The 11308-nt window shown below is 35.8% G+C and overlaps 1 pseudogene; it reads left to right on the top strand.

Moving 5' to 3' along the window:
- LOC122492611 overlaps positions 1–10899 on the top strand; it is a 31998-nt pseudogene extending 21099 nt beyond the window's left edge.
- Positions 10900–11308: the final 409 nt, after the last annotated feature.

Below are 11308 nucleotides of genomic sequence, written 5' to 3' on the forward strand. Positions count from 1 at the left end.
TGTAAATACATATATGTATGGATAGATAAAATTATGTGGAACATTTATGACCTCAAAGTCAAATACAGATATAAAAATTAACATATATTTCAAAAAATTAATTGAATTTTAAAATTAAAGCCAAAATGAAATAAATATCCTGTGTATGAAGATGGCAAAAAATCCCAGAAAAGAATATTTCAAATGATTTTACAAAATAGTAATTTGTACTCCTCCTACTATGCACTATTTTAAGAACAAATAACTGGAAAAAAGTTTTTTTTTCTTTCTTAAACATTTGCTTAGCTATTTAAAATCCTTTGTACTTCCAAACAAATGTTTTAATTATTTCACATGCACACGCATGCAGACACACACACAGGAATACACACTGCTGTTGGGATTTTTATGACATTTCATATTATCTTTATCTTTCACTTTATTAACGTCTCTTTACATAATTAAATTTTAAATGTTTCAGTTATTATGTCATATATTGTTTCACTAATTATCATAAATTTCATAATTTGATGCAATATTATCATCATTAGAGAAAATAGTTGCAAACTAAATCAAACATATCAAATAAAAAACCCTATTCTCCCAAATTTAATCTTGAGATATAAGTATGAATTTAGGGTAAATTTTCTCCAAAACAAACACAAATAGTAGCAAAGAACGCCCATAAACCAGACTACGGTATCTGAAAAACTACTTCCCAATAAAAATTACAAAGATGTATGAAAAAAATGGCTGATTCCAAGAATGGGGGAAGCACGCAGGATAAGCCTGATTCCCATAACATGGTGGATCAGAATGCAAAGTAGTTATGAAAATCGACTGAGGGTCCAGGAACAAAGGTAAAGAGACTACTATTGCCCAAAAATAGGACTACTTAAGAAGCAGTGAAAGTAATAGTCTTAGAGTGAATTGTATCAAATACATTTAAATCTAAGTATTTGTAATAGTTTGCAGATCAAAACAAAAAACAAAAAACAAAAACAAACAAACAAAAAAACACCTCGTTGGCTATTTTCCTAAAAAATAGTACTTATGGGAGGAAAAGTCGAATTTTTACCCTATCTGTGTTGTATGACCTCTGACCTCAGGGTGTTCAAATAGTTAAGGGAGATTTTTTTTTTTTACAAAAAATATTCATATAATAAATTAAGAAAAATAGTTGAATTAATATGTCACAATTTTGTAAACCCCAACAAAATAATGTAATGGCAACATGGTTTCTTAATGACAACAACAAAAAAGTACAGGGAAAACAAAAAGGTAGGGAGTAAAAATGAGATTAAAAAATATTTAAAGTGAGAAAATCTTAATTAGTTCCTGATTCAAAGAATCCATTTTTGAGATTTCAGGGGAAACTTGAATCTTCACTGTTAGTGATAATTGTTTAGTGTGTTTTTAAGGATATGGTTATGGTATCATTTTTATGTTGTTGTTAAAGTCTAATCTTTTATTGATACTACTGAACTATTCTCAGGTGAAATGGAATGGAAGCCTAGAACACCTTGCCAGGGAGAAGTTGGTATGGGATGGCCATGGGATAGTAGTTGTTGAAACTGGATGATGTGTCCACGGAGAAGAAAGGCTCTATTGCATTCTTTCTCTATTTTTATGTATTTGAAATCTCTCAAAATATTTCTTACAGTATTCTCTCTCCTTTAAGATAAGATAGTCTGTCCACCCTAGTGCCAAACTCCATAGATAAGCATGTAGCTTCAATGTGCTAGTTTTCTATGATGACATGTAATTTGATTCATTGTTATTGATTTTATACAATTTAATGGCAACATTATTTATATTTTTGGCTCTATTCCAGTTTGTTATTTTTTGAGAGAAAAAGCGCAAGTAGGGGAGAGGCAGAGAGAGAGAGAGAGAGAGGGAGAGAGAAAATCCCAAACAGGTTCTGTGCGTGGTCAGCGTTCAGAGCCCAATGGCAGGGCTCGAACCCATGAAACCATGCGTTCGTGACCTGAACCAAAATCAAGAGTCAATCGCTTAACCAACTAGGCCACCCTGGTGCCCCAGCTATATTCCAGTTTTTACAAAGAATGTAGTATACTAGAAAGAACAAGTGCTTTGGCTTCAGACAGTTCTGGGTATGAATCACGGCTCTAACACTTACCAGCTATGTGATTGATTTTTCAGAGTTTACTTAATCCCTGAGCCTCTGTGTGCCATCTGTGTAACAAAAATATAATAAATGGAATGCTATATGTATTTTGGCAAGATTTCCTAGCTTAACTTCACCTCTGGTTTCAGAAAAATCTGAGAACATATGCGTCTGTCAGTTTGGGTTGCTGTTACCAAAATACCATAGACTGGCTGGCTTCAACAATACACAATTTTTTCTCATACTTCCAGAGGCTAGGAAGTTTGACATCCAGGTGCCAGTTGATTTGATTCAAGGTGAAGGCCCTCTTTCCATATTGCGGATGCTGATGGTCACCTTCTTCTATAGCCTCACGTGCTGGAGAAAGGAAATCCCGGTATTTTCTTCTCTTTTTCTAAAGGCTCCACCCTAGTGATGGCATAAAAACTTAATTACTTCCCAAAGGCTCCACATCCTATATCACCACTTTGGAGATTAGTGCTTCAACATATGAATTTCAGAGGGACACAATAATTGTGCATAAAACTATGAAAAATAGAACAGTAGTACATCCAATTTCCTTGCAATGGAGGGTTTGGAGCCGCTGCTAAAAGAACATGTTCTTTGGGGAGAAAGAAGTAGACATGCCAATAAGGCCACTTCGGGTGGCTGGTTGTTGAAGAGGATGGAATTCGTGATGCAGGGAATAGTGGCAGTATATTGAGAGGTCTAAACCTCCACCATTCACCTGGCACATGTGTAAGTAATAACATGATCACAGAAAGAACTATTTAACGGAAATACTCTCTGACCTTGAGAGCACAAGATGTGATCTTTGAGAGCTCCTCTGCAAAACTGTAACACTAAATGAGCAAGAGAGGAAATTCTGCCCACTTTGAAACAAGGTAACTGGCAGTCAGATGTCTTGAGGATATTGATGCGATTATAAAGTGTGATGGTAGAAAGGGGTTGCTAAATGGACCTCATGGTTTTTGTCATTTATTTCACTAAAAGTTATATTTTTATACCTATTGTATACCATTATATTTGTAGTCATAGTGGTGATTTTGGTAGGCTAGAAATATGAAGACAAAAGGTGGCTTCAACCTGCAAAAGCTTACTATTTTACTTGTTATTTTAAAATATTATATCACATTTGAGAAATATTTCTTTTAATGTTAAGGACAAGGATACTATTATACCGCAGGTACTAGTCAAGCAATTAAGAAAGAGACAACATAATGGGTAAACATTTTAAAAAGTTGGCATAAAATTATCATTAGTTTTCAATATTTTTGTACGCTTGAAATTCTAAAAATAATTATATGTAAAATTAGTACAAAAAGTGAGATAATTTTGTGAAGTGGCTAGGTATGAAATTAATATGCAGAAAAAAAGAGCCTGCATGATTGTAAATAATAATCAGGAGTTACGATGGATGGAAAACAAGACATTTCAAGTATTTAAGAATAAATTTAAGAAGAAAAGCAGAAAATCTGTATGAAGAAGAATGTAAAATACCGATCAAGGGCAAGAAAAAATATCATCATAGGAATGGAAGAGCTTGGAGAAGACATAAAGCTCCATGCATGTGGAGCCCCATTCATTGACTCCATTCATATGACTCTCATATTATTCCAGTTCTCCAGAGAAACAGAAACAATACAATACATGCCTAAATAGGAGATTTATTGTAAGTAGTTGGATCATATGATTACACAAGTTAATGAGTACAAAATACACAGTGTGAGTGAGCAGACCGGAGATCTAGGAGAACTGATGAAGTCAACCAGCTGTTTTCTGGAGAATTGGGAGGCTGGCCGTTTTGTTACATGCAAGACTTCAACTGATTGGATGAGGCCCATCCACACTATGGAGAACAATCTGCTATACTCAGAGTTCACCAAATTAAACATTAATGTCATCCAAAAAACACCTACTAGGTGGACAAATAAAATTAATCATAACTTTGCTCTCTCTCTCTCTCTCTCTCTCTCCCTCTCTTGAGAGAGGGGAGGGGCAGAAGAAGAAGAGAGAGAATCTCAAGCAGGCTCCACACCCAACACAGAGCCCAATGCCAGCCTCAATCTCAGGACCATGAGATCTTTCATGACCTTAGTGGAAATCAAGTGTCAGATGCTTAACTGACTGAGCCACCCACGTGCCCCTCTCAGTTTTTGAGTAGTTTCCTTTTTTTCAGTGTTTATGAGATATATAATATTGCATAAATTTAAAGTGTACAAAATGTGCTGAATTGATGCACTTAAATGTTGTGAAATGATTACAACAGTTGTAATTGCATCAACTCACACAATAACCTTTTTTTCTAATGATGAGATATTTAAGATTTACTCTCGTAGCAACTTGCGAGTGTATGATACAGTATGGTTAAGTATAGTCATCTGACTTTATATTAGATCCCTGAAAGTTATTCACCTTATAACTAAATGTTTTACCCTTTGACCAGCATCTCCCCCTTTCCTCCACCCCCAGCTTGGCAACTATATTGTGCCCTCTGCATGTAGGAGTTTGGTTATATATATTTTTTTTTAATTCATGAAAAAAGATCTGTTTACCAACATGATTCAGTACATCTTATTTCACAATTGTAATAGTTCTTTCAAAAGGTGGGCACAAAGACGTCTGCTGTAATATAATCTTGTGAAAAATAAGATGAGAGTAGAAGTCATTGGAAGAGCCTTCTAGGAAAGTCCTTTGTTAGAGAAGGGCCTCTCACTGGCATGCCCTTTCACTTTTTCCTAAAATGAAGATGGTGGTGGTAAAGCAGCTGTTACGTAACCATGAGGTGACAAGATGGAGGATATAAACCACCATCCCAAGATGACTGAGTGGAAGTTTTGACAGCACTGTGCCACTGACCACATTCTCAAACCACCATATTGGCCCCAGATGAAATACTTTTCAGTTCTTGTTACATGAGAAAAATTAAAATCAATTTAGATATGATCATTACTTAGATCTTCTCATACATTCAGACAGGTTGATGTCTAATATAGAAAAGTGCATTGCCTTGTTTTAGTTACCTTATTTAGTTAGGTCAATTGTCCTCAACTATCCCTTCTCCATCCTCACCAAGGTTGTCCCTTAGGACGGTCTCAGACAGTCCAAGTCATGGTGACTCATGGTCACGTGGTAAATAAGGGAAAGACTTCAGAGTGTGTGCCCCTGCATGTTCAAGGCAAACCTAGACTTATTTCAGCAGTATCCATTTGAAAAAAAAAAAAAAAAAGATTTGTAAAAATCATACAAATTTTTACAGCTTATACCAGGATACTACTCTGTCCTTTTTTTAGAGTCTGGAATGATGACTATTGTTCTCATCCCTTCTCCTGTTAAAATTTTCTCCTGGCTATAATTCAGCTAAACCAACATAGCATAGCTATTTTTAGTTGGGATCGCTTTTATGTGATTCCCCCCCTTCTTTTCACAATGAACACATTAGTGTCCAAAGACACTAATATTTAGGAAGTTTTTCTAAACATTTCACAGATTTTTCTCTCAGCTTTAGAATAGATGGGAGCCATTCAGAGATTGAGAGAAACCAAAGTTTTGCACATTTTCCAACAAAAGAAATTATAATAAAAAATTAGTTACGAGCAGAAACATCGTTTCTTGCCTGTTAATTATCCATGTTCAAATCCAGTTAAAAATACCTCACCCACTGTATTCTTTATTCCTTATTTTTATCCAGAGAATAATTAATGTTGTAATATGCTGTAAAGAAAGGCTGCTGTCCTATACCTTTTTGAAGGAATGAAAGCTGAAAAGAGGGGGTGAAAATGATTTGTTTACCTCGGTTCGAGGTGAAATTGCTTTAATTTTTCCAGCTGCATTGCTGCAGTAATTTAAAAGCCTGAGCACGTCTCTCTGTATCATTAAAACAAAACTGGAATTAATACACAGCCCACTCAATCCATACCATAAAGCAGTCAAGGAAATGCTGATGGTGGTTGAGCTATTGATACCTGGTTAGGTTTTATAAACTAATAGAGTATATATCGTCAACAATAATGCTGATAATGAATTGATGATGTTACGCTTAAACAAAGAAAATGGCTTGCCTGAAACATTTGCTATTTGAGAAATCACTGTTTCTTTCACTTCATGCCTAAAGCATGGATATGGGCGGGGAAAATAGTACCCACGAGAGGAGATACTATCACATCAGTAACCTCAAATGCGAAATGTGTCAGCCAGATAGAACATTTGGGTTCTACAAAAGCATTGTTAGAACATACCATTTTCTAGTGGGGATGTGTTAATTTTAAGTTCTCGGCATTACAGACAAAGCTCCCTCTCTACAAAACTATCTCTGTTTTGAATAGTGTAAGGAGCCTCATATTGTTTTGTACACCTCTCCTTTAAGGTGTGTGTGTGTGTGTGTGTGTGTGTGTACAACCCAACAATTTCAATTCTATAGACATCTATAGATCTGGCATGGGTGCATAGAAGACATATATAAGAATGTTTGTTGTAATATCTAAAAAAAGTGGAAACAGCCTAATGTCATCAATAACAGAATGATTATATGAATAATCATACATTCATTCAATGAATAGTATGCACAGTGAAAATAAATCAACAAGCCACGCGTGTCAACCATGATGAATCCTAAAAATGTGATATTAAGAAAAGGAAGCAAATTATGTTTGAAACTTTATGGTATTTTCACAAATGCATAAAGTTCAAAAGCAGTTAATACAGCTCAAAAGAATGCTCGACATGAATTTAAGGAGAACAGCTGCTTGTAGGGAGCAACTGTAAGGGATATGATGAAAGGGGTAGAAAAAGGCTTCCAAAATATAGTAAATATTCAAATTTTGTAAATTTTTTTGGTGGAAACAGAAATGTTTCTTACGTACAAAATGGAAATCATATATAAAATGTAAAACACTGCTATTGGCTCTCTTTTCCTCTCTTTTCATGATATCATGAAATAAATTTTCACAAAGTGCCATATATTACTATTATTCCATTTTCTGTAAAGCCAAGCTTAGGCACATATTAATATTGCCAAGGTCACAGAGAGTGAATTACTTAAGGTAACACAGCTGGCAGGTTTCAGAACCCTGATCCAGACCTTCCTAATTTGAGGGCAGAGCAAATGCCTTTAATGCCATGATTATAGACATTCTGCCCTCATTGCCACATCTAAGCACATGCGTGATTTTAATGTGGTTGCAATCATTTTACATCCCGAATTTTAGGTAACATTGCATTCAAGAAAGTAGTGTGCATCATGAATAGCTTTTGAAAATATCCATAATATTGGTTACACATTATTTAATCCTGTCCTGCCATACTTTATTTAAATAACTTGTTTATTTCCAATGCCTCAATATAATATTGTTTGGGGGACATCCTTAAACATATCCTCTATTTTTACAGCGTAATTTGTAGAAATGTAATTACAGTAAAAAATACATAATTTTAAAATTCTAATTGTTCTTTAAAGAATCTTTTATCAGTCAGTATTCTCACTAGCAGTTTATGAGAGAACAAGCATTTTGAAAATTTGAGGAGCCTCTGGGTGGCTCAGTTGGTTGAGTGCCCAACTTAGGCTCAGGTCATGATGTCACTGTTTCTGAGTTCAGCCTTGCGTCTGGCTCTCTGCTGTCAGCACAGAGCCTGCTTCAGATCCTCTGTCCCCTCCACCCAGCCCTCCCCGGTGCGTGCGCGCGTGTGTACACACATGCGGACTTTCTCTCTGTCTTAAAAATATTTAGAAAAGAGAAAATTTGACACCTCATGATCACATAGTATTTGTTTTCATTTCATCTGCATACATTTAATAAACAACGATTTGGAATTTTTATATTCTTACTGATCTTCCTTTCTTTTGATGATCTTGGACTTCTTTTCTGTAGATGTATTACCATTTGCATTTGTGTTTGATAAGACAATTTTCCTTAAAAAAGATACTAATTCTTTTTCATGGTTGTCTAACTGTTTTGCTATTGTACATATATCATTTAATTTTACTTTTGACTTTGTGTTTTTATAATCTTTGAAAATCTATGTCGCTTTAAAAGAATTTTAGTATGTTTAGGAAATACTTTCCTTCACAAAATTCCATATATAGACACATCTTTTTCTTTATATTTTTTAAACTATAAGTTCAGATATAAGATGTGAATGACATTTTTTATATTATTTCTTAATTTTTTGACAATGTTTTGTGCTTTTTTTTAAATTTTATTTTAGAGAGAGAGAAAGTATGAGCCACAGAGAAGTACAGAGGGAGAGAGAGAGAGGGAGAGGAAGAGAATCTTAAGAAGGCTCCCCGCTCAGCATGGAGCCTGACTTGGGTTTAATCCCATGGCCGTGGGATCATGACCTGAGCCAAAATTAAGATCCGGATGGTCAACAGACTGAGCCATGCAGGTGGCCCAAATTTTCAGCAATGTTTGACTATTACTGAATTTAATTAATTTGGGTATTTTAAAACTTATGCATATATATATATATATATATACATATAAAATGTACACATTGGTCAATTTCTGAACTGTCATTCTTTTCCACTGTTTTCTCTGTCAACTTTTGCCCCAAGGACCTTTAAATCGTCAACTCATCTATCAATTTTTGTATCAATACTATATTGTTTTTTAACATATTGGTAGACCAAATCATAATTCTTTTGGTAGAAGATTCTGTATTTCTAGAATATTCAGCATTATAAATTTAGTAGCATCATCAATTTGCACTGCACTCCATTTTCAATTCTTCACCTAGCAGCCAGGGTGATCCTTGAATAAGTTGATCACATTTCTCAGTGTAAATATTCTAGCATGTTTTACCTCATTTTACAATTTAAACTATGTGTAGGTTACACATCTTCATGGGATATGACCACTCCACTTTGGCCCCATTTTTGGACCTAATTCTCCTTTCTCTCATTTTGCTATAGTCACTCTGGCCTTCTTTGTATTCTAGTGACAAACTAAGTAGATGTCTTTCCATACAAAATACAGTTGAAATTTCATGGTTTTCAGTGTGTCTGTGCTTATGGCAAGAGTAATTTGGAGGAGAATAAACCAGCTAGCTCTTTCAGTACATTTTAATCAGAAAATACTTCACAAAATTTATAGATCTTAAACTGATGTTGGCATTAATTTAAAATAATACTACTGTTGTTTTCCAGTATTCCATGAACTAAATGTGAAACAAATTTGTAAACAGATAATAACTGAAGTCCCTGGGTCAAAAACTGATCACAAAAATGCTATGGAATTTGGGAGTGACTATATGCCCAGTTGATAATCAGGGACAGGAGAAGCTCAGAAATATGTCTTAGCCCAAGAACTTTGGAGATATTAGCTATATCACACAGGTCTCACCCTCAATTTTGTTATGGCAAAACCTATAATGCAAACACATCCAATAGTCATATTCTATCTGTGAATGGCTTTGTGTGGATTAAGCAGAAGTCACTAGCTAGCCCAAACAGTTAGAATTTGGTTTTTCTTATTAATCTTCAAAACAAATGGAAAAGGAAATTATTATCAGGCTTTGTTTATGGATGAAAAGCGTAACAAACAAATTTTCTATGCCTCAAGTATCTTTATTAGGCATAAATTTTCCTAAGCAAAACTTCAGTTCTTTAAAAAAAAAAAGTTGTTTAAAGTTTATTTTTGAGAGAGGGTGAGCAAGCATGAGTAGGGGAATGGCAGAGACAGCGGGAGACAATCCAAAGCAGGCTCCAGGCCCTGAGCTGTCAGCACAGAGCCCGAAGCAGGGCTGGAGCTCAGTGTCTGTGAGATCATGACCTGTGCCGAAGTCCGACATTTAATCGACTGAGCCACCCAGGAACCCAGCAAAACCTCAGCTTTTAAGAGACATTCTCTCTTTTTTTTTTTCATTTTGATTAACTAAAATTCATTTGTAATTCAGGCTGTTATTCCACCAGAAGAAAGTAATTGAATCTAAGTTAGTTGAGGTATTTTTTGTGTGTATCCAAGGATCCACTCTCACAATATCTCCTTTCCTCAGGGCTCATATGTACTTCATGGTAGGAGTAGATTACAAAAAGGGCATTTTATCATCATTATCCATGTGGATATGGGCTAGGCATCCAAGTCCACATCGGTTCTGAATTCATGAGGCCAGGCAGATCAAAGCCGTGATTATTTGGTCTTAATTACGTGGCCACTTTACAGCCTGCGATTTTTCAGTTATTTTGATGGTCCAGTAGAGGACATGAAGATGATATGTGACATCAAAAGCTAACATTAAGTGTTGCCATTGGTTGCAGCCAGAGCAGCTAGAGGGGTCACGGCCAACAGCGAACATACCTTCATTGCCATCAAGCCCAATGGGGTCCAGCACAGCCTTGTTGGGGAGATCAAGCGTTTTCAGCAAAAAGGATTCCATTTCATTCCTATGAGATTAATTCAGGCTTTTTAAGGAACACTGCATTGACCTAAAGAACTGACCATTCTTTCCTGGCCTGGTGAAGTCCATGCAATCAGGACCTGTGGTTGCCATGATCTTAGAGGGGCTGGATGTGGCAGAGACAGGCTGAGTGATGCTCAGGGAGACCAATCCTGTGGGCTCCATGCCTAGCATCATCTGTTGAAACTTGTGCATCCAAGCTGGCAGGAGAAGCTTATCCATGCAGCAATTCCATGGAGATTACAGAGAAGGAGATTGGCTTGCGGTTTCAGCCTGAGGAGCTGGTAGATTACAAAATCTGAGCTCAGAACTGGATCTATGAGTGGCAAGAAAGCAGACCTCAGTGCTTTGCCCATTCCGTTCCCTGTCCCTTCCAGGGGCAGGGGACCAGGCTCTAGCAAATCTGGTTATTTTTGATAACTTCCTTATAAACTGGAAGGGGACTCTTGGAGCTAGAAGTACTGCCTGTATGGTATTATGTGCTACTGTCAGATTAAAATGTTCATCCCAATGTTAAAAAAAAAAAAAGCTAATGCTTGATAAATTTTGTTTCTGAATTTTTACAAAGTAGGGTTCCATTTTGGGAGATGGGAAACAAGTAAAAGGCAAGAAAAATTATTGAGAACGAAAAGGAAATTCATCAGTCTCCGTTTGAAATGAAACTACTGAAAAAAATAAAATCAAAGATGAAAGCTATTGTTTTTCCAATTTGTGGTTTATGGCATTGAATAAAACTAGCCTGATTGTAATACAAGTGGCCAGAATGTCAACTGAACTGTAGTTGTACTTGCCACCTTTTGAATTTAT

The sequence above is a fragment of the Prionailurus bengalensis genome, chromosome D2 (genome assembly GCF_016509475.1).
Source record: "Prionailurus bengalensis isolate Pbe53 chromosome D2, Fcat_Pben_1.1_paternal_pri, whole genome shotgun sequence".
NCBI lineage: Eukaryota > Metazoa > Chordata > Mammalia > Carnivora > Felidae > Prionailurus > Prionailurus bengalensis.